Source organism: Mesocricetus auratus, unplaced genomic scaffold, assembly GCF_017639785.1.
Source record: "Mesocricetus auratus isolate SY011 unplaced genomic scaffold, BCM_Maur_2.0 Super-Scaffold_100003, whole genome shotgun sequence".
In the NCBI taxonomy this organism is placed as follows: Eukaryota; Metazoa; Chordata; class Mammalia; order Rodentia; family Cricetidae; genus Mesocricetus; species Mesocricetus auratus.
The window spans coordinates 79,954,805-79,978,845 of NW_024429188.1; the positions used below are offsets into that span (position 1 = coordinate 79,954,805).

Consider the following 24,041-nt stretch of genomic DNA (forward strand, 5'->3'; position numbering starts at 1 on the left):
CATATTCTGTAGATCTTTGAAAGGTTTGAAGAATATCTATCCATGAAATGTATCTCTGTATATCTAGAAAAATCTAATTAACATAACTAAGTTTTGACTATTATAAATGACTATCTATAATCTGTATTTAATATACATTACATTTTAAATAGCTATATAAACACAATATCTAAACAAGAGTAGAAATATACCTATACCAATATAAATTATTCATTTCTATATCATATTCCCCTTTTTTTTCTTTACAAGGGCATTGACTGTCATCATTAATCATTTATAATCAACCCTGTTTAAATGAAAACAAGCATTTATAAACAATATTTGTGAACTTGGGTGTAGTTCTCTCCAAACTGTTTCCTGCTCTTTGGGGGCACTATCAGTCCCAAGGGGATACTGAGAAAACCCAGAAACCTGTCAAATCCTGGCGGTAGTAGCCTCAAGCTTTGGCAGCCACTGTAGTCACTGCCTCGACTCTGGTCTATGTGGCCATCAAGCAGCTTGTAGCACACTGCCCATAAACCTTTTTTGTCTGTATGATTAAAAGATGAATCTGCCATAAAGCACGCTGTGCAACTTGGAGTCTTGTGCAGCCTCTGTGTACCTCAGCATGATTCTGCCATGCTGTGTTCAAACCGGAATGCCACAGAGTCTCTGCACCATGGCCTGCATGAGACTGTGAGACTAGAAAGCCCTGCTTTTGTGCATTTAGAACCCTTTTAAAGCCCTTTTCAGGTTTTATCGCTAGCAGAGCTTTTATGGCTACCAGAGGAGGAGAATTCTGGGGAGAGGACACAGAGAGAGGTCATGAGAGAGATGCCATGTAGCTGCAGAAGGCCCTGACATTCTCTGGTAAGATTAGACCATGTAGAAAAATATACATTAGTACTTATGGGTTAATAATTAAGAGAGAGCCAGTCAGTAAGAAGCCTAAGCCATCGGCCCTACTGTTTATAATCAATATAAGTTCCTGTGTATTCATTAGGGGATAAGTGGCTGTGAGACCAGGCAGAACAGATATTCCATCAACAAAATGGCACCCAAACATGGGGCAAAAATTTCCATGTAAAATCTGACAGCCAGGCAGGAAAGAAACTCTGTCAACAAAGCATGCTTCCGAACTTGCATAATCTTTCTATTAGGCCAGTTTGCCATATTACTTAGTTTCTTACATCGCCATTTATGACCTCTGATACTTATGACAATGGATTTCAATTGGTACTTCATGGAGTTCTACTTTCCTCCGAAATAGAGCTGGATGTTTAGCTCCATACAACAAGGTAAAAACCCTCAAATCACCAGCAAAACCTCCATCTATTTACTGCTCTCTGAGCATCTGAAAGACTTTTCTATTAGACTCAGAATTCTACAGACAGAAGACAAAGTTGAATGCCTCTGAGTTGACACTCAAAACAAACTCTAACAAGGTTCCTGTTTATTAGAGATGTAAAGAGTGTGAAGTGTTTGTAGATTCTTTGTCTAAACAGTCTTTATCCTGCAGATATATTAGTTTGATAACACCCTGATTCATCTCTCTCAACCTGTTGTATCTTTTTGTTAGTGTTCTCTGACAGTCTTTCTTTGCTCAGCAGCACATGACAAGTTGTACCCCATTCCTTAACTTAAATTTTCTACTTAACATATCTCTAGTATTTTAATACATGACTGAATAATCTTTTAAATATTACAAAAATTTCTATTTTATTTTTGAGAATTTCAAACTTCCATGTATTGAAATATATTATTCACCGTTCCCCCCAACATGATCCCTCCTAACTTCATCTTGTTTCCTTTTGATAACTTACTAAGTCTAGTTAGTAGTGCCCATATGCACATGGCTATGGAGTAACAATCCATTGCATCATTGGAAACCTGCCAATACATACATCCTTTTAAAAAATGATCGCCACCAGCAACCATCAGCTGCCAGTAGCTCCTCAGTAAGGGGCAGAGCCAGGAGATGATCTATCTCATATATGTTGGGGTTTGGGCTGGTTGACTCTTGTGCAGGTTTTGCAAAAAGTCACTTTTAAAGCTCTAGAAAGTCCCTGTGATCAAAGAAGTTTGCTTCATGCTTACTTAGTGAAATAAAATTCTGTTGCCTCTTTCAGAACTGAGCAAAGCCAAGTCAATCCTGTCCAGTCCTGGGGCCATAAGCCCCATTGTGTGCTCCTAGCTTTGAGAGCAGCTCATGGCCTTCATTTACTATTCCAAATTGTGTTAGAGTTTAGACTGCAGCCTTTTCTATTGCATTCAAGAAACATGCACATTCTCATCAATAATCAAGAGTCTACTTTTTCTAGATTTGAAAAGTTTGCTCATGAATGAATTCTGTGGTTACACCTGAGTTTGACCTGATCCTCTGGTGCCATCTTTCCTTCAGCAAACTCTCTGTTTTAAATAAAAACTGTTATGGAGTCCAAGACTGGAGCTGGGATTCAGATTTCTATCAGTGTCTCATGCTGATTGTCTTGCAAGTCTACAACATGACTTTGGGCAACTTGTCTGAACAGTACTAGGATGCTCTTGGCCCAAATGACCTCCCAATTCCCTTTCATCCCTGAGGCTTAGAATCAGCAGGTAATGCCAGAAGGTAGTCAGAATGAAGGGGAAGAGCATGACAGTAGCTAATGGTGTGTGTTTGTGAAAATGCAAAAAAATCATGTTTTGTATATGCACGACACTGTCAACAAGTTTAATAAATAAAAAAGGGATCTGGTAAGATAGGCTATGTGGGAATCTATGAGTGCAGAGGAGACTCAAATGATTCTACACTTGAAGGAAATACTTTTGGCAAAGTTCATAACAAAAAATGTGTTGAAATGTTAAGTATTCTTCTTCCTTGAGTTCATACTGCAGCAAAAGAAGCGACATGAAACTTTTTGATATGCATACAAATGTACCAAGTCAGAGTCTGAATCCTCTGAGGTTGGCAGGGTGATAATAGTGATAATAAATAATAATATAATAAATTAATAATAATGATGATTTGATAGGCCTGGAAGCACACATCTGTAGCATCAACATTTAGGAAGCTAAGACAGGAGGATTATGAGTTCAAGGCCAGACTCTGCTACCCAGCAAGTTTCAGGTCAGCATGAGCTACATAGTTGTACCTTGTCTTAAAAATAAAACCAACAAAAGAACTATTATTGAGACATGATCCTACGGTGCACTAGTCACATTCATGCACATTTTTATTATTTGTCCTCCTACTGCACCTACTATTATGATTATTTTTGCTCCTTTACAAATGAGAAGGCAGATTTAAAGGGGGTATGTGACTTGTTTTTGGTCATTCCGCTAGTAGTGGGTGGAACTAAGATTCCAGTGCTTTTTTTTGTTTGAAAGCTCAGTACTTTCAAGTAGGATAAGGGGTCAAATCCACTGCTTTGTTTTCTAGCCTGGTACTTCTCAAATGTTAATGTGCACACAAATCACCCAAAGACCTTACTAAACTCAGGTAGGTGATTCAGTGACTCTGGCCCCTGAGTTCAGAAGCTACATTTCTTTTAAGTTCTAAGTTCCTGCTGGTATAGTGTGTCCAAGATAGGCAATACGGTAGAGGCCTTTCTATATCCTAGCCTGCATTTGCCCCAGGGAAGAGCCACGTGGGCTACTTTACATGCAAACAGCATTTCACTATTTGCTTTGTAGTCTCTATGCATCATTTCTCCTGGAATTGTATGCCATGGGTCCTTGCCTTAGAGTGCAAACAGGGAGAATAGTGATTCTTCCTCCACTTGGAAACTGTCTGAAGAAAAAAAAAACCTGTTCTTTCGTTCACAAATAAAATATTGATTAATGCACCGGTAAAAAGAAACTGGTAAAGCTAGTCTGCCTACAATGAGGGTGGCCCATTTGGTGTTCCCGGCAAGATGGCCAGTGGCGGGGAGAGCTAGCTGGCTGGCTAGCTGACTGGTTGGCTGGCTGGCTAGCAGGCTGACTGGCTGGCATGACTAAGTCCCATTCTTATGTTAACAATGCCCTGATTCCAGACCGCAGCTGCTGCTTGTGTGGGGCCTTGGGCCATTCATAGCAGCTTGCTTTACCAGTGCCAGACCCTCAGAACAGGTGCGGCCCCACTTGTTATTTTGCACAGCCCTGACTGTTCAGACAGGGAGCTGATTATCACTGTGAAACAGGGATTACTGCTGATTTACCAGCTTCTCTGGAACAAAGGGGCCAGCCTCCAGACAGCTGTCTCTTCTGGCCACAGTGAGGCTGATGGCTCTGAAGGCTATGAGGGACTAAGAGATGGGTTTGCATTTGAAATAGGACAGAGGACAATCAGACCCACATACACAGTTCTGGCACAGGCCAAAGTCAGAAAGCTTGTGACTTTTATCGTAGAGTCCCCGAGCAGGAGATGAAAACCTATTGAAATATCCCCAAATTCTTCTCAGGATCATGACATGTTTCTTCTTAACCTGAGATGTGTGCCAGTGGTCAAAGCCAGGGGAAGGCAAGCTAGCTATTCCTTCCTATGCTGAACCTCAGCACCAGGCTTTGGGAATGCGAAAAAACCAGCTTGGAGTTGGAAATGGCTTGACCCTTTAGTTCCATGATTGAGAAGTTTGGCTTCACAGAGAAGCAGTTTGGATCAAGGTTTTAATAGGATCCCTGCACCACGGGGTTTGCTTTCTCCAAGCCTTAGGTTTGTCACCTTGCCTTGAGAAAAGATGACAGTACTTCTTTCATAACTGCAAAGAGTTTGTGTCTTTTATAGTAATGAAAGCAAACACCAAGGAGTGAGTCCTCATAAGCACATTGCAAAGTGTTATTCGTGACATCCTTAAAATGATCCTGTAAAACAGCAACTCCTATTATCTCCATTCACTACCTATCTCAGAAGGTTGCCCAGGCTGTCTCTGAGTTTGACAGTCTTCCTGCCTCAGCCTCCCAATGTCTAGAAACTAAGAACCAAAGAGGTTAAACAGCTTCCTAAGGCATGCAGTGAGTGAGTGGCAGAGCAGGAAAATGACTTCAGGTCATCTACTGCAGTGGCTGATTTCCTCCTTATTCATTGAATATTGCTTTACAAACTCAGGTTACGTCCGTTAATCTTGGGACTGCTTGAGAAGTGAGGATAATTATGATTCATGAAATAGATCTAGCTTCATGCTTTCAATAAGTGGCCAAATAGGTGACTGTATTGTTTAAATATAAGATGGTTTTCCACAGCTGGAATCTCCAGAATGATATTGATAGAATAATGATCTTTGTTGGCCCCAAGGCTCAAGTTCCATTCATATACATAAAGGAGGGTGGGGCAATTAATTTTGGCACTTGGCTTAGCAGACCATGTTTGATGCCAAGAAGCAGCTTTTCATCCTTAGCTGCCAAATTTTCTCTTTATCATTTTATAGCCATTTTCTAGATCCTGTGTCCCCTCAAAGTCTTTATCCTTGTCAATGTACTTGTCTTAGTATGCCAAAGAATGGAAGGAGAAAAAGATGGAAAGTAGGGATGGAGAGTCAGGAGAGGTTGATAAGGAAGGAGAAGGAGAGGAGAGAGAGGTGGGAGGGAAGGGGGAGGATGGGAAGAGAGAGGAGAGAAGGAAAATATATTTAAGCATAACCTTAAATAGATTGAGAATGCTGTTTTAGAGTAATATTTTTTGTAAAGAATATTCATAATCTGTAGTTCCTGATTGTTTACTCACCTTTTCTAATTCCACCATTCCTTCAGACTGTTTTTTATCATCTTGATTTCAGCTTTCAAACCTTGCACTGTTTGAATTATTTCTTGCAATTTTTGGTTTGTCTTTTCTTCCATTTCTTTAAAGGATTTTCTCATTTCCTCTTTTAGGATCTCTATCATCTTCATGAAGTTGTTTTTAAAGTCGTTCTCTTCTGCTTCATCTGTGCGGGGATGTTCGGGTCTTGCTGGTGTACAGTCCCTAGACTCTGGTGTCATCATATTGGTTTTTCTGTTGTTAAATGTGTTCTTATATTGTTGTCTTCCCATCCCTTCTTCCAGTGGGTACAGGTGGGGTCTCTTTCAGTGGCTGATGGAAGCAGAGGCAGACACCCACAGCTAAACACTGAGCTGAACTCCTGCAAACCAGTTGCAGAGAGGGAGAAGTGATTAACACAGGGGTCAAGACTAGGCAGGTGAAACCCACAGAAACAAATAACGTGAACAAGCGGGAGCTCATGGACCCCAAACTGATGGCTGAGAGGCCAACATGGGACTGATCCAGACCCCCTGAACATGGGTGTCAGTGAGAAGGCCTTGGCAATCTTGGGTTCCTTGGTTACTAGATCAGTATTTATCCCTGGCACTCAAATGGACTTTGGGAGCCCATTCCACATGGAGGGATGCTCTCTCAGCCTAGATACATGGGAGAGACCCTAGGCTTTGCCCCGGTTGATATGACAGACTTTGGAGATCTCCCACGAAGGGCCTCACCCTCCGTGGAGAGTTGAGTGGGGATTGGGTGGAGGATTGGAGGGATTGCTGGGGGCAGGGTAGGAGGGGAGGGAGAGGGAGCTGGGATTGACATGTGAAGCAAGCTTGTTTCTAATTTAAATAAAAAAGTTAAAAAAGAGAATATCTATAATATACAACTAGGTAAGAAAGCCTCAAAATATTTAGTGCTGAATTGTCTTGGAATATATGTGTATAAAACTATAGAAAAACGAATGAAAGGTACCATTTTAAATGATTTTTTCCCTTCAAAGTCAAATATGTATGTATTTTATATATTTGTATAACAATAAATTTTAAGGAAAAGGAAGTCATGATTTTGAGATGGAATGAGGGGATATGTAGTAAGATGTATCGAGAAAGGAAAAGGGGAGGAAACAATGTAATTATGTTTTAATTTAAATTAACAACTATTTCATTTCATTGATTACCATATTGTTCTTACATCTTTACTTAGTTTTTGCTCTGCTTTAAAAAATATATTCAGGAATTCCCAATGTGTATATAACGAAACACGATCATATCCAACCCTATTTCACCCCCAACTCTCTCAGATCCCAACTCATTCTTCTCCTTAATAATCTATTAAGCCCAATTAGGACTTCTGACATGTGCATGAACTTAGGGCTTTACACTTGAACAACCTTCCATGTCTTCCTTTTCCTTAAAACTCAGAATTAAAGCTCACAATTCATGCTAAAGTTGACATAGTGTACGTTATAGAATTATAAGTCTTCAAAAAAATGTCCAGGCGGTGGTGGCGCATGCTTTTAATCCCAGCACTGGGAGATAGAGGCAGGTAGATCTCTGTGAGTTCAAGGCCAGCCTGGTCTACAGAGCGAGTGCTAGGATAGGCTCCAAAGCTAAACAGAGAAACCCTGTCTCGAAAAAACAAAAAAAATTATAGGTCTTATAGAATTATAGAGTATACATTTGTGGTAGAGTTCTTGCCTAGTCATGTGAGGCTGTGTTTTTTTCTCATCTGTACATATATATATATATATGTATATATATATATATATACATACATATATATATATATACATTTACCCTAATACTGTAGCATTTTAAGAGAAAACATTGGTGACAGTCTCATGAGGTAAGAGAACTTAGGTATGAAACCAGAAAAACCTGACAAGTTGGACCACACAAAAATTTTAAACTTTGATCAATTAAAGGACTTATAATAAGAATGCAAATATTAAACAAAAAAGGAAATATTTATAAACCATATATAGACAAGATTATTACCTTGGGAAATTGGAAAGAGGGCTCTTTAGGGAGGGAGAAGGAGGTAAATACAGAAGAATGAGGGATTGTTTTAGCTAAACACAACTTGTTTTTCTTTCTAAATATATTGTAGAAAATATTGCTAATATGCTTAGAGGTCTTGTTAGGATTTATCCATAAGAACTGAAGTTTCACATGTGTCAATTTTGGAAGAACTTATGATGCTTATGCTATATTGAATTTTACTTATGTCTATGATTTCTTTCATTATTGTTTTCTAGTTTTTAGTCTATGTGCCATTTTTTTAGGTTTCTATGTCTGTTGATTTTTAGTTATTACAAATGTTATCATAGTTTTAAATTTGTTTTCTTAACGTGTTCATTACCATTACATTGAATCCTGTAAACTTTTTAACCTTATTCTATCAAAGCATCTGCCTTCCTTCCTTCCCTCCCTCCCTACCTCCTCACTTCCTTCCCCCACTCTCCATCTCTCCCTCCTTCCCTTCCTCCACCCCTCCATTCCTCCTTCCTTTCCCTCCTGTCTTCTTTTCTTGTGCTGATGTTAAACCCAGGGTCCTATGCATGCTAGGCAAGTACTCTACCACTAAGCTTCATCACCACTCATCCTTGACGTGTTGTTTGATTTTAAAAAAATAACATCTTATTATGTAGCTCTGACTGGCCTGCAACACAGAGAGATTATCTAGTTGCCTCTGCCTCATGAGTCCTAGGACTAAAGTACATCACCATGCCCCACATCCTTGGTACATTTTATGTAGATGATCATGTCTCTATAAATAGGCATGGTTTTATTCTTCTATTAGCAACAATCCATGTTTCATATAATTTATTTAAAATTCCTTCACTTTTGGTATATTGACAGAATTTTGTATTCTTCACCACAATCAACTTTAGAACCTTTTCATTATGGTCAAAAGAAACAGCAGCCCTTAGGCATCACCGTCCAATTTTCAATATCCTCCAGTTCCATTCTGCCTCCACAGAATTTCCTATTTTGGTCATTTTATACAAATGTAACTGTGTAGTGTACAATTAACTATAGCCTCCTTTGTGTTAACAAAATTGTTTTGTTTTTTTCACTTTATAAAATAAATTATTTGTTTGGGACTGAAGAGATGTCTCAGCAGTTAAGAGCACTGGCTGCTTTCCAGAGGTCTTGACTTCAATTCCCAGCAACCACACGATGGCTCACAACCATCTATAATGAGATCTGGTGCTTTCTTCTGCACTGCAGGCATATATGCAGAGCATTGTACACACAATAGATAAATTTTAAAAATTATTTGTTTTAGGTGTACTTTGCCTGCATGCATGTATGTGTATGATGTGCATCCTTGATCCCTGAAGATGCTTTGTGAGCCACCATGTTTGTCCTGGGAATAACTCACGACCTCTGTAGGAACAATGTGTGCTTTTAAGCAATGAGCAATCTCTCCAACCACATGTTTTTTAAAAGTATATCCATGCTGAAGACTATATCAGTATTTCATTTCTTTTTTGTTGATGAGCACTATGTCATTAAACGTACATTTGCATTTTGCCTATCCATTTATTTGGGCTGTTTTCATTTGTTAGATCATGTTTTCCTTTAGCTGTGCTTTAAGAAATTTTTTAATGTATATTCCAGGCACAATTTGAAACTATTTCTCCCTTTCTGTGGGCTTTTAATTTTCTTGATGGTTTCCTGTAATACAAGTTTGTTTTATTAATATCTTGTAATTTATCTATTATTTTCATTACTTCCTCATGCTTTTAGTGTCACTCTAAGGAACTATTCATTAATCCAATGTCACATACAGTCATACCTATTTTCCTCTAAGAATTTTATATTTATATATTTTATATTTACATCATATAATTTTTTCATTAGTTTTATGTGATGTGAAGTAGGAGTTTCATTTAATTCAATTTCATTTGGATGTGTATTTGTCCCAGAATATGTTTGCAAAAGACAATTTTTACTCTTAACAAAATTGTCAAAGGTCAAATGATCCTTTTCAATTTTAATTCAATCCTATTTTTCTGTGTGCACTTTTAAAACCAATACTGGAGTATCTTGAGTGTTATAATCTAAGGACATTTCAAAATTAGGTAATATTTGCATGCAACATATTTTGATCATATTCTTTCCTTTCTACCAGCACCTTCTTGATCCTCCCTCTCCCTAGCCACCTAACCTTATATTATAACAGTATCTTAAAAACAAAACAAATAAAACACAAAAGCATTTAAAAAAACATGAAGTCTAATTTGTCTTGGCTAACTACTTTTGTGCTTGAGCCCCACTCTGGAGTGTGTTTGATAAACATACTGCATTGAAGAAAACTGATTCCCCTCTCCAGCAGCCACATATTGCAAATAGGGATAGGTCATTATGTTCACTTCCCCTTCTCCATGCTGGGATTTTGTCTGGCCTGAACTTGTGCAGGTCATGTGCATGCTCTCACAGTCTCTAAGTTTTTATGTGTGTTAGTCCTCTTGTATCTGGAAAATACCATTTCCTTGAAGTCATTCACTGCTTCTGGCACTTAAAAACCATTCTACCTCCTTTTCATTTAGATTCCAGAGCCTTGAGAAGTGGAGAATGATAAAGATATCCCATTTAGGGCTGAGTACTCTGTATATTGTCTGATTCTGGGTCTCTGTGCTATACACCATCTACTACAAGAAAAATCTCTGTTGAGTAATGCAATTGTCTATGGGTACAGCAATATCTGATTAGTTGCCATTTTATAATGTTATGTTAATTTAGCAGATTAATAGTAGGTTTCCTTTAAGTGTTCATGACCTATCTAATGTAAGATTTTTGGCCCTTGTAGCAGGGTCAGCTATGGGTTTCATTTCATGAAAGGGACTTAAATTGAATTTAAAAAGTGGTTGGTTACTCTTATAAAATTTCTGCCTCTATTGTCCAGTGGGCACATCTTGCTGTCAGGTCTCTATTATAGCTCACAAGATTCTTAGCTGGATGAGATTGATGACTACTTTTGTCCTGCAGTATTCTGTATAGTGTCTTGCAGTACTATGAATGCTAGTCAGTAGGCAAGAAGCTTCTAGTTGAGCAATAACTCAATAAGTATGGGGAGGTAAAGTATTTGTAATTGCCTGTGGTATTTGGGGGAGTTTATGGTCTATGATATCTAGTTGAACTATTGCCTCCCCTATTATATGGTAGCTCCATTTAAACTTCTTTTTTTTATGTGTATACATTTTAGGAAGCTTCTATAGTAGTAAGTTTCCATATAACTTTTCTAAAGAACTTTAGTGTTAGTTGTCCCTCCCCATGTTCCTTCTTTTATCCTCCATGCTGATCCCTCTCCCCATTTAACCTTCCTGCTCTAATTTCTCCTTTATTCCTTATAACACTGTGTTCTCTTTCTCCTTCCTTGGAAGACTACCCTTCTCCCCCATGGCCCCCTGTTCTAATGATATGTTTGGCACTTAGGGTTACATTTATCCCTGATGGTCTTACTACTTTTGTCTACTATAAATGGAATTAATCTTTAGTTTTATTTTTTTCTTCACTTATACTTCATTATCTTGTTTAATTGCCATGGATAGCATTTTCAATACAATGTTGAATAGAATTAGCCAAGGTAGGAAAGCTTTCAGTCTTGGGCTATTAAGTACAAATGGTTTTTAACTATGTCTTACAGTTGGCATTATGACTGTACAAGAGTAATAAACATTCAGTACAAAATGTACTTTCTATTTTGAGTTTTCACCTTTCCTTGAGCTGAAAAACACAGTGTAATAATTTCTCATGATGCTGAGCAGCACTACTGAAGTGAGTCAGAGATTCCAGTCAGCCATGAAGCCACAGCAGAAGCAACATATCTTCTGCAGTTCTGTGTGTCATCTACCTATAACGTTTGCTAGGCTAGGTGTATTTGAATGTGCTTTTTCACTTGGGGCATTTCAACCTATGTTGACCATTTGGATTTTTTGACAATTGTCTCAGTTAGTTCTCTGTTGCATGATCAGTTTATTTGACTTCCCTTCTTGATCACAGTCCACCATTGAGGGAAATCAGGGCAGGAGCCAAGACAGGAACTACACAGGAATGCCGTTTACTGGCTAGCTATCTGTGGCTCACTCAACTAGGGTTTTATACAACTCAGGACCATCTTCCCAGGGGTGACACTTCCCACAGTTAGCTGGCTCTCTGCCTCCATACTCATGCTAACATTCCAGTCTGATGGGATCATCTCTCAATTAAGGTTTCCTCTTCCCAGATGACTCTAATTTGTATCAAGTTGACCAAACCTAACCAGTACAGCAATACCAAGGAAATCCCATTATGTCTAAACTCAATGAATGTTTTCTCATAAATCACTGGTATAGTATCAGATTTTTTGTTTGTGTTTTTATTTTTGGCCAATTGAAATAACCACATGGTTTTGTCGCCATCCTACTGGAATGTAATATTATATTAATACATTTTCACATGTTAAACCAACTTAGATTTCCTTAAATAAATCCCAAGTGGTCACGATATATAATACCGCTTTATTTTCTGTTAAGTTCAATGTGCCAACTAATTTTCTTGTTGTAGTTGAGGGCTACACATTTTTTGCTAGTTCATTTTTTATTTAATTCAGGGAAGCCCTCTTATTCCTACCTTCCTTACAGGAAAACATTTTTTGTTTGTCTTATCATGAATAATTATTTAAACTGTTTTCTTACACAACTTGATAAGTTATTTTAAAAATTATACCTTTTCACATTGTGGGTTGTAAAAACTGTTTTTGACATACTGAGCTAGCTTTTTGTCCATGGAATAAATCTGAGTTGGTTATGGTATACAATTCTTTTTTTTCTGAGACAAGGTTTCTCTGTATTGTTTTGGACCCTGTCCTGGAACTTACTCTGTAGACCAGGCTGGTCTCGAACTCACTGAGATCTGTCTGCCTCTGCCTCCCGAGTGCTGGGATTAAAGGTGTGTGCCATCACCACCTGGCAGGATATTGCTTTGTAATTTATTTTCTTCTTCCCTTCTTTCCTTTCTTTCTTTCCTTCTTCCTTTCTTCTATGTTTTTATCATCATTACTTGATTTTGGTGTGATAATAGCTTCATAAGGATGGTAGAAAGTGTTTTCCCAATCACATTTGAAAAATGTTTTAGTAAATTAGCATAGATTATTCTTCAAACTTCTTGATACAATTCATGGAAAACCCCAGGCAGACTAGGGTGGTGGCACATATCTGTAATTCCAGTACTTGAGGGTTAGACAAGAGGCCCACTCTGGACTGTGTAGCAAGACCAAATCTCAAAACAAACAAACAAATGACAACTTATAGCCTTGAAAATCTTGGAAGGGAAATGTAAAATAAAAATTCCATTCCTTAAAAGGTATGGGTCTATTTAAATGATCTAGTCCATATTTGCTGAATGATAGTAGTTGCTGCATTTCATGGAATGTCTATCTCTTCTGTATTGTAAAAATGGTAATTGTGGGGTCATTAGTAACACTTTCTTATTGCTCTTATATTGTTTACAGGGCCTGCACTGATATTTTCATTCAGATATTGGTAATTTGTATCTTTTCTGTCTTTGTCAATGTGGCTAGATTGTTCATTAACATTTTTAAGGGCTCATACATTATTTAATTATGACATTAATTTTTTCACTCTTCATATATTATTTCATTATGTTCTTGACCTCTGTGTACAAATAGGAAAGCAGGATAAATTCAAGATGACATTAACATTTATAAAATCAAGACAAATTTACATTGAATTTATATATAAAATAAGCACCATTAAAATTCCAACAGCCATGTAAAGTGATGGTTGAATTTTGATAGTAGGAATACCTGTTGTATATTTTCCTTCCTGACACAAGTCATTTGATTTAGATACTGGTGATGCATCCTTTGTGTCATTGCCATTATTATGCCTTCTAATAACAAACTCATTTCAAAGCAATGATCCATTATTTCCATGGGCCAGTAAGTTTAATGGTGTACCTCAATATAACTTCCTTTTGAGTTGTTAGGTAGTGTAGTCCAAGAGACTCCCAAAATAATATTAAGCTACTGTTGTTCCCCTTGGACGCCTCCTAGGGGTTGAAGGTGAGTTCTTATTGCTTAAGATACCTCATACTTTGGCCACAGGACTTATAAGAATTGAGCTGGATCTGAACTGAAAGACTCCTTCCTGAAGTCTGGCTTTTTATAGAAACAGAAGGTGCTGTGCAAGCTACTAAGGAAGGGAAGGAACTGTTAAGTCCTACCCAGCTGTGAGGCCCATGAGCAACAATGACCAGAAAGGCAAGATATCCCTAAAAGTGCAATAATTGGACACATATCTTGGTAGTAAATGTCTAATGGGACTTAAATCGTGTTCAACAGTAGTAAAGTCATGCCTGGTACTAGAAATTCACTATACTGAGATTGCTTGATTATGTACTACCTCATCCCTTGTCCCAAATTTTCTTTATTTAAAACTAAATATCACATCCATGCCCAGAAGATAGACTCAAATGCTTGATTTCTACAATTCTGAAATGGCTATTTTTTCATATAATGTAATATTAATTAAATTTGTTTCTCATAATTTTGGTAGGGCCCATTTATACTCAGACTGGGGGTGATTATGCAAAAGTAATTGCCTTTTGGTAGTCATAGTTAGAATTAAGTGTAAAATGTAAAGTAATTTAAGAATGTTGAGTCAGCGATATGATGGAAATTTTGCGAGGTGTTTGAGATTCAGTAGAATAATACTAAATTTAGGCTCTTTCAAATTCTGTAACTCTGAAGATGGGAAGTTAGACAATATTCTGCTTTTCTGTCTACTGTGACATTGAAAGTTATAGCTGGAATCAGAGGATAGTGTAGTCTTTGAAAGATAAGAAAAACTGAGAACACTTCTACTTTTTTTTTTCGAGACAGGGTTTCTCTATGGCTTTGGACGCTGTCCTGGAACTACCTCTTGTAGATCAGGCTGCTCTCCAGCTCACAGAGATCTGCCTGTCTCTGCATCCAGAGTACTGAGATTAAAGGTATATACCACCACCACCCGTTTAACACTTCCACTTTTAAAAGAGGACTAAAGTGGCATTCAAAGTCAACTCTAGGATTGATCCATGCTTGACTCCTGTACTAATTTTTTATTGTTGGGTTAATCAGTTAAATTTGGAAGATGCATTTATGTTACACAGAAATACCATATGAATATTTTTATTGATTCTGATTAGTCATGTGGCAATAAACAAAAATACCTTCATATATGTTATACAAAGCATGTAGAGATAAAGAAAGATGACCTTCATCTTACTCTCAAACGGTTTAGAAGAAGGTATAATGCCTATGTAACAATATGTTTAGGTAAAGGCTTAATGAAAAGTCAAAAAATGTTAAAATCTGGAGAATTCGAATGAAGGATTGTGGAATGTCTTTGACAACACTTTTTTTTCATAATTTCTTTACACACCAACTACAGTTTCCCCTCTCTCTTCTCCCCTTGCTCTCTCCCATACCTCCTCCCTAGCCTCTCATCTATTCCTCCTCTGTCTCTACTTAGATGGGGTAAAGCCTCTCATAGGAATCAAGGAAGCATGGCACTTGAAGCTGAGGCAGGACCAAGCTCCTCCCACTACATCAAGGATGGGTGAGGCATCCCACCATAGGGAATAGGTTTCAAAAAGCCAGCTTATGCATCAGGAACAAATCCTGGTCACACTGCTAGGGGCCACACAAAAGACCAAGCTACACAATTGTCATCCGTATGCATAGGGCCTGTGTTGTCCCATGCCAGCTCCCTTAGATGTCCATCCAGATTCCATGGGCTCCCACAAGTTCAGGTCTGCTGTCTTTTAGGGTTTCCCCATTATGATCTTGACTGATCCTCCTTGCTCATAAAATCTCTCCACCCTCTCTTCAACTGGATTCCTGAAGTTCAGGCTAGTGCTTGGCTGTGGAACTCTGCAACTGCTTCCATCAGGTACAGGATGAAGGCTCTATGACAGCTAAGGCAGTCATCAGTCTGATTACAAGAGAAAGCCAGTTCAGGCATGCTCTCCACTATTGCCAGGAGTCTTAGCATCCTTGTGGGTTCAGGGAGCCTTCCTGGCACCTCACAATGACACCCTCTATCAAGATATCTTCTCCATCACTCTCGCACTCAGTCCCACCTGCAGCTCAATCATCCTGATCCCTCATGCTCCCATCCCACATCCCCTTCTGTCTACTGCCCCACCTCCAGTTTACCCAGGACATTCCATCTACTTCCTCTTCCCAGGGAGGTCCATGTGTTCCTCTTAAAGTCCTCTTTGTTACCTAGCTCCTCTGGGGTTGATGCTTGTAGCCTGGTTATCCTTTGCTTTCCATCTAATATCCCCTTAGGAGTGAGTACATGCTTTGTTTGCTTAGACAACACTTTTATACTTACTATTAAAGCTTCTGATGAGAAGTGTAACCTGGGATGTCTGACCCATTGCAACTGTTGGACAGTTAATTTGTGTAGTGTTTAAAGCAAAGGATGTTAGAAAAGTTTGAAATGGTGAAAACAGTAAATTTAAGAGACACTATAAAGAGGAAATCCCCCCCCAACCTTGGTGGTTAGACAGAGAGGAGTTAGGGATGGTGCTGAAGTTGGGAGACGAGAAGCTGGTCTGGTGCTGGAAGAAAGAGGCAAATCAAGAGTAAACTGGTTGGGATCCAAAATAGGTTTGTGGTGTGTAAGGTGATTGAATAAGGTACATGAATACAAAGGCATCTCAGCGTTTTTAGAGATAGATGGAGTGTCTCTATCTATAGGGAAGAGAGTTATTGGAATTAGAAGGATGCTTGCTGTTTTATGAGGTATACACAGCTAGTTGTCGGCAGTTGCACTGAAGTTGAATATATTTGGGTTTAAAAACTGGTTTTGATTATTTCTAAGTTTGTGATCTTGATCAAGTACCTAAATCTCTCAGAGCTCTGTTTCTTTAAGCTGTGAAATGGTGACCTCACTTGACACAACACTTATAAAGCACTTATGTTATTCACTGGTACATAGGTGGAACTGTAGACACTGGGATCTTGCTTTCATTGGTATTTCTTTTCCTCTGTTTGTCTGCAAGCGACAGTCCTATCTGGACAGTCCTCTCTGTGTGTCTCTGAGTATGTGTCTCTGACGCAATCTGTCTTACTGTTTCTATGTCTCTGTTTCTCTCTCTGGCTAGCAGGAATGAAACAAGTGTACCACAGCATGGTATCTTTGACACACAGAGGTAAAGTCCATAAGGCATCACTGGAAAGGGTAATTGCTTTCCTCCTCTGGCAATACAGGCAGGAGAATAGGAAGACGTAAGGAGTTACAGGAAGTGTGAGTCACAGCCAGGGCACATGGGGCAAGGACAGGCTCCAAACACTCTTGCAGATTGCCAGAGGCGATCTCTCCTCTGAAGCTTGTCCCAAGACATCTGAAATAGGATACATGGAGGTGGTGAAATTCATGATCTAAAGTGACTCAGGTGTACCATGCACAGGAGGCAGATTTAAATTTGTTAAAGGTGCTAAGGGTCTTGCCCACATGATATGCATCTCATGAAGTAGTGAGTTGTAGGAAATGTGTCTGGCCCAGGAGAAAGGAGGGACTGTCACCTGCCAGCATGGCTTCTTGCTAAGGAAGATGCAGCTCTCGACCACCACACTGCTAGCCTCCATTTGTTCTTTTCTGTTGAAGTATTAATCAATCTGTAGACTTCTGCTACTACATGCTAATGCAATCAAAGAGATCACAATGACCTTAAGAGTTCCTGATTAATTCCTTTTCCCCCTTTGTCAGCATTACTTTCTTTAATTTCTCAGCAGTTGGCTCATTTTCTCAGCTTACTTGGCTCTGCTTCTTTACCCAAGTACTTTTTTTTCTTTTATGGAGGAGAGGGATTTGGTGAAGTCATGGAGTTCTGGGCTGCTTGGAACTGGTCCATGAAACATCCTTGTCCTTGAATGAAGGAACATTCCCTATGGAGGAGGACTTTGGGATTCTGAAATGGTGAGAAACTGAAAGACAGAAAGATAGCAGGATGCTATAGATAAGAAACCCGGAGAAACATGTAGGAACAAGGTTAAATCATTATTACTCACTTGGTAACAGGAAGAAGCCTTCTGAGGCAAAGGCAATTATCTAAATATCAAGGATTACTAATTTCTCCGAGGCTTTCTGGATAACTTTGAGCTCCCCAGTGAGCAGTAGCTTTCTTAAGAAGGCGCTGATGACCCGGAGATTGCTTAGCTGCCTACTCACATGGACAGCTTACGTCATTCCTTTCTCATATCAGGACTTGTGAAGGATTTTCTACAAATGCATTCTGCTCACCTGCTTTCTTGGTTTAAACTCCGAGTTGTTCTCTTCAGTTTCTTTTATTCCTTTTGATGTCACCTCCTAGATCCCAGGCAATCCTGTTGACTTAACTTCAAAACAGATCCCTATTTTGGCCACTTCTCGCCACTTCCTTGGCTATAACTGAGTATGAGCCACTGCCATCTTTTTCTTGGGCCAGTGCAATGGCCTTCTTCTGATCATTTCCACTCTTGTTTTCAGCTTGCAATAGATCAGCACACCATAGCTATGGTTGTGCCATTTATATCACAGACACATACCAACTTACATAATATTGTGCAGATGGATACAGACATTCTGAATTTCTTGGTTCTAAGTCTGAGAACTGCAGAAGAAATTCTGTTCCTACATAAAAGTGTCCTATGTGTATCACCTTGGACAGACTTGGGAAAGCCCATGGAAATACACATACTCATAGAAACACATCATGGTCCTGTCTCAGTCCTGAGTCACCTCTTTTTCTATTGACCATTGCTCTACCAGAATGAAGTTCTTTCCCTCCCATCTACAGTCTCTTTATCCCCAGTTAACTCCTTCTGGGGAGGAGGTAAAAGAATGGGGTGCAAAATGCTTTGATGATACATGTATTCCAGTGACAAGAAATGCATTGGTCCAGACTAGTGTCTGCCATCATTTGGATGAATACCCTAAGGCAGGACTTAAATGTAATTTAACACTGACTATATGATGCTACCTTAACACTGCTGGTTTTAATTGGAGGAGGGAGCATCTTCATGTCACAGTAGTCTTAGGATAATGGCATACTTACAAAGCTAGAAAGTTCCCTGCATTTCTCTGTGGATTCATCTCATTTTACTGTCCCTCTCACTACATTCTCTAACCCTAGCCATATGTTCTATCTCTTAATGTCACCAAGTTCATCCATGTCTGGTTTATTATATTTCTTGACTATATGTCTTCTTCTCATCCTGCCCCCACTTCTAGAGTGCTGGCTGTATTAATGAAGGCCTTTGACCACCATTATGTTCTTATCATCTCATGTGGTAACTATGGCATGCAATAGGTAGCCAATAAATATTTACTGAGTAAGTACATAAACAGGAAAACAGACAGTTTCGAGCAATTCCTTCCCCACTAGGGGCTCTAAGATGCGCAAAATCTCAGCCCTGTGTCTACTGTGCGAAAGATCACTTGCTAAAAAGAGATAACCAGAATATAGTCATTTGACACAGAAAGCCAAAGACCAGTTTCACCAGGAAGAACCATAATCAGCATAATCAAGAGTTATTGAGATATTTGCACGTACTGAGAATTGCTCTAGGCTCCTTACTCACTTCGTGTCCATAGTGACCTTATGTGATATCTCCTAAAATCATTATTATTTGACTGTGAGCACATTCAGTCTCAGGAGACTTGAATTCAGACACAGGCAGGTTAACATGATTCATTCTGAAGCATTGCAGAAGAAAGAGACTATATTTCATTTCCTTTCATTTCTTCTTCTTTTTTTAAAAAAAAATTCTGGAAGCATTCCCAACCCTCCACATCCATCTCATTCTCTTGAACCGAGCAGTGGGAATCAGATGAAACAGGGGCATGTGCTATGTAGGCAAGCAACAGCAAACACCGATCTCGTTAGCAACGCCACTTGGAAAGAGCCACTTGGGTGATTGACAATACAGATTAAGAACCTGAGGTAATCTGTACATTCATGATTTCAAAATCTATAAAAGCATCAAATCTTGAGCCAGTCTTGTCAAATAGAAAGGGAGTTGCAGCCACACAGCAAATTTAACACCACTTCAGATTTTCTTGATGTCAAATGGAATGCTTCTACTGAGGTGAGAATGGCACTAGCTTGAACTCTATGGGGTTGAAACCTGGGTTATTACAAGGCTGGATTGCACTTGCCACCTTCACATGGAGAGAGAAATTGACACACAGAGACGAGGTAACTGTCTAGACGGGATTTATGGCCCTGCCTGCCAATAAAGAGAATGAAAATTGCACCGATGATGGGAAAAGGCAGTGAAGGTCTTTGTGAAGATGGCAGATTGCTCCTGGGCAAAAATAATTTCACTATTATCCAACAACTCATCTCCCCTCAACAACAAAACCCAACTGTTTGGGGATAGCGATGTAACTCAGTTAGAATAGTGCTTGCATATCATGCATACATAAGCCATTGGGTTCCACCCACTGGACTTGGTAGTGTAAACCTGTAATACCAGGCTGAAGCAAGAGAATTAAAAGTTCAAGATCATCCTTGGTTACACTTGGATTTGGAGACAAACACTGGCTAGAGACTCTATCTTTACCCACCCCACACTCTGATACACACAGACACGCACACCCAACACACACACACACATACACACACACAGATACACACACACAGATACATACACACACAGACAGACAGAGAGAGAGAGAGAGATGCACATATGCACTCATGCACACACATACACACGCACTTTGAAATTAGCTTACTGTTAATGAACTGTACCTGAAATGCTATTTCATGACCAATGCTTGGGTCTTTATCTGTGTATTTGAACAGAAGTGAATGGTCCTAACAGCAGATATTCTGACTCAGCTTATTCACTTTATAGATAGGAATGCTGTGGCTAAGAGAAAGAACTCTTTTTACTTTTAGTGTGTGTGTGTGTGTGTGTGTGTGTGTGTGTGTGTGTGTGTGTGCTGGTAGGTGGATGGCAGGTTTGCCTGAAGAACTCTTAAGGGGAAAAAGGAAAAGACCTACATAGTGAAGGTGAAGGGATGAAGAAAAATGTTAGAATGAATACAGTGTTTAATAAATAACTAGTGATCTGTGACATAATCACATACACACTTTAAAAAAATACCCCCTCTCTGTGGGAAAAAAGGAGATATTCTCAATGGATGGGGGGCCTCAGTGGATGAGACTAAATGGGGTCCAGTTATATCCCTCCAACTCCATTCTGCCATCCAATACACCACATAGTTCAGCTGTGGGCTCGAAGCATTTTGTTCCGCGGAGATTTCCATGGGTTGCTTTGCTAGTGACTGGTGGCATTTTGCCTCTGTGGGAGAGACAGAGCCTTTTCCCATTATCAAGAAATCTATAATTTCTTTCTTTAAAGCATAGTTCAGAGTTTTTTCTTTACAAATTGCAGGGCAGAAATAGAAATGCTGCCAGTCCTCGGCACAGCCTCCTTGAGGTCGGGGCAACCTGTCCCTCAGGCAGTGTAGAAGAAGAACTCATGCATTTCTGAAATTTGTGGAGTAAAATAATTTTTTTGTGGAGGAAGGCAGAAAGCAAGCCATCTCTTCTGCCTTAAAGGGAGCTAGGTTTAGAATAAGGAGAAGGTAGGAGCTCTTAAGAAAGACCACCCAAGTGCAGAAAGAAGTCACTGTGTGGCAACCGGGCTTAAACTTACTGTGGAGACTGGGGTAAACTGTTTCTGCTCATTGAGCCTGTTTTTCTCTGTTCCTCCACATTTACAGTATAACTGAAAGGTATAGTTATAGGCCCACATATTCCAGAGAAACAAAAATGCTCAATGAATGGCATAGATAAGCATTGTTGTTTTATAACTGATCTTTACCTTGGATGATTTTGCAATATGAATGTGAATCCAGAATAGTATAGACCACTCTAGGAAGATCCAAGGCCTCTAAATATGTTCCTGTGAGAGATATGAGAGGAGGTAGTATGGAAAAAAGCAGTAGATTCATAACCCAATCATGGGGAAAAATCACTGTCCTTCCCCTGTCTGATCTTTCTTGTCTGTCCAGCAAATAACTGAAGTACTCTAAGACTCAGTTTTCTCATCTATGAAATGGGTTTTCATGAAGACCAGTTGGATAATGAATGGAAAGCTCTTATGCTGGCAAAACTAGCTACTGATGTCATTTGCCTCTGTTTCTGAGAACTTTATGGAAGTTTACAGCTGGTCCTTGGTTTTAAAAATGTGTGTGTGTGTGTGTGTGTGTGTGTGTGTGTGTGTGTGTTTGTGTTTGTGTTTGTGTGTGTGTAGATTCACAAATGGTTGTATGTGAAGAAATTTTGGTTGGTTCCATAGTTTTGGAAAGGAGTACAAGATCATGTGTTAGAAATGGAGAATCAATCAAGTCAGTGGTAGATTGATTGCCTTCCGGGCATGAGTCTCTGGGTTCCATTGCAGCATGCCCTTTTCTTTTTTTTATTATTTATTTTTAAGTTTAAATTTATATTAGAAACAAGGTTGCTTCACAAGTCAGTTCCAGGTCCCTCTCCGTTTCCCTCCCCTCCTCCCGTGCCCTCCCCCAACCCCCCATTATCCCCTCATTTCCCCAGGGAGGGTGAGGCCCTCCATGGGGGTGTCCATAGTCTGTCATTTCATCCAGAGAAGGGCCTAGACCCTCCCTCAAGAGTCCAGGCTGAGATGCAACTCCCATTGTTGGATGGGCACCAAAAGTCCATTTGTATGCCAGGGATAAATACTGATCTACTACCCAAGGCTCAATAGATTACCTAGGCCTCCTCACTGACACCCACATTCAGGGGGTCTTGATCAGTCCCATGCTGGATTCCCAGGCTGATGCCTAGGATTCAAGAGTTAGCCTTTGTCAGGTCAGCTGTTTCTGGGGGTTAAACCAGCCCAGTCTTAATCTCTTTGATCATCAGTCCTCCCTCTCTGTTACTGGCTTTCTTGAGTTCAGCTCAGTGCTTAGCCATCGTAGTGTGCCTCTTCTTCCATCAGCCACTGAATGAAGTTTCTGTTTCCCAGACTCTCTGGCCATGGGATTGTAAGCTGGCAGCATGCCCTTTTCAACAAGATGTATTTCATACAGACCTCAATAGGTTGAGATGTGGGGCAGATTTGGCAAATATTGGCCAGTAACAGCATTTTCATTTGGAATTCTTACTCACCAAGAAATCCATTTCATGAGTAATAAGGAACACTAAAACAACCAACAAAAGTGGAAGGAAATGAGTGTACACTGTACACAGGAAATATGAATTTTTCATGAAATACTTATTTCATGTACATGTTCATTACACATAATTCATTAATGCATAGTTTATGTGTATATATAGACACATACGCATATACATGTGTGTATTATACATCTTTCATAAAGGAATATTCTGCTGTACTGTACATCATGGCCAAAAGTGTTTGAACAATTTATGTCTCATTTGGATGAACTGACATCCAGAGGAAAAAAAATCTGTCAAGTCCTAAACTAGACTAGAAATAACTAGTAAGAGAATACAATATGATTCATTTCTCTTCCCTCCCTATCTTTGCTGTGTTGTTCTTGGGTCAACAGAGTTGGCTAGTGTTTAATTAGTATCGAGTTTTAACACCGTGTAATGGACCTGGCCTAACATGTAAGGGCAAGTTAGAGGTTTGGCTATGAGTATCAGGCTAATTATATTGACCCCATTGCATAGGAAATGCATCTGGCTTTATTGGGACTGTTCAGTTGTTCTTCATTAGTCCAAACAGCTCTTGTGCACACTCTTTTCTTCTCCTATCTTTCTTCCAGGCATTGATATTTATTTTTTCTATCTTAACCTCCACCTTTGTGAAATCAAATGACTAGATGAAATTCTGTTGCTTAATCACATGGTGGTATACGTGTATACATGTTCATGCATATATGAGCAGGTGTGCATGAACACATGTGGAAGCCAGAGTTTGATGTTGGATATCTTCCTCTAACGTTCCCCACAATTTTTTTGAGGCATGCTCTCTCACTGAAACTGGAGTTTACTGATTTGGCAAGCCCAGCTGACCGGTCTTAGGAATCCTCTTGTCTTCACCTCCTTAGCACTACTATTACAGGTCTACACGACAGCCAGCTTCTTGCATAGGCGCTGGGGATTTGAGCTCAGTTCTTCATGCTTGTGCTACAAGTCTTTTACCAACTGAGTCATTTACTCAGCCTTAAGGATCTGTTTGATCCACATCAGCATACATCCTTTATCTTTGCAGTGTGCATTTCATATGTGGAAGATATTATGTCATTAACGTTTCATATATGAAGTTCATATAAAAGGAGCAAGCAATATGACTTTTTAACTCACAGGGAACCCAT

The 24,041-nt window shown here is 39.3% G+C and overlaps 1 protein-coding gene across 7 annotated transcripts in view; it reads left to right on the forward strand.

Annotated features, from left to right (window-relative positions):
* The window catches only part of Pak3 (p21 (RAC1) activated kinase 3), a 258,495-nt gene that overhangs the window by 21,743 nt on the left and 212,711 nt on the right, over nt 1-24,041 (forward strand). The window contains exon 1 of one of the 7 annotated variants that reach the window (XM_040744497.1): nt 14,668-14,685. The exons of the other annotated variants lie outside the window; for them this stretch is intronic. The gene's annotated coding sequence lies outside the window, so the exon portion shown is untranslated. Of the gene's footprint in view, nt 1-14,667; nt 14,686-24,041 lie in introns of those variants that run through there. 7 annotated transcript variants of the gene reach the window in all.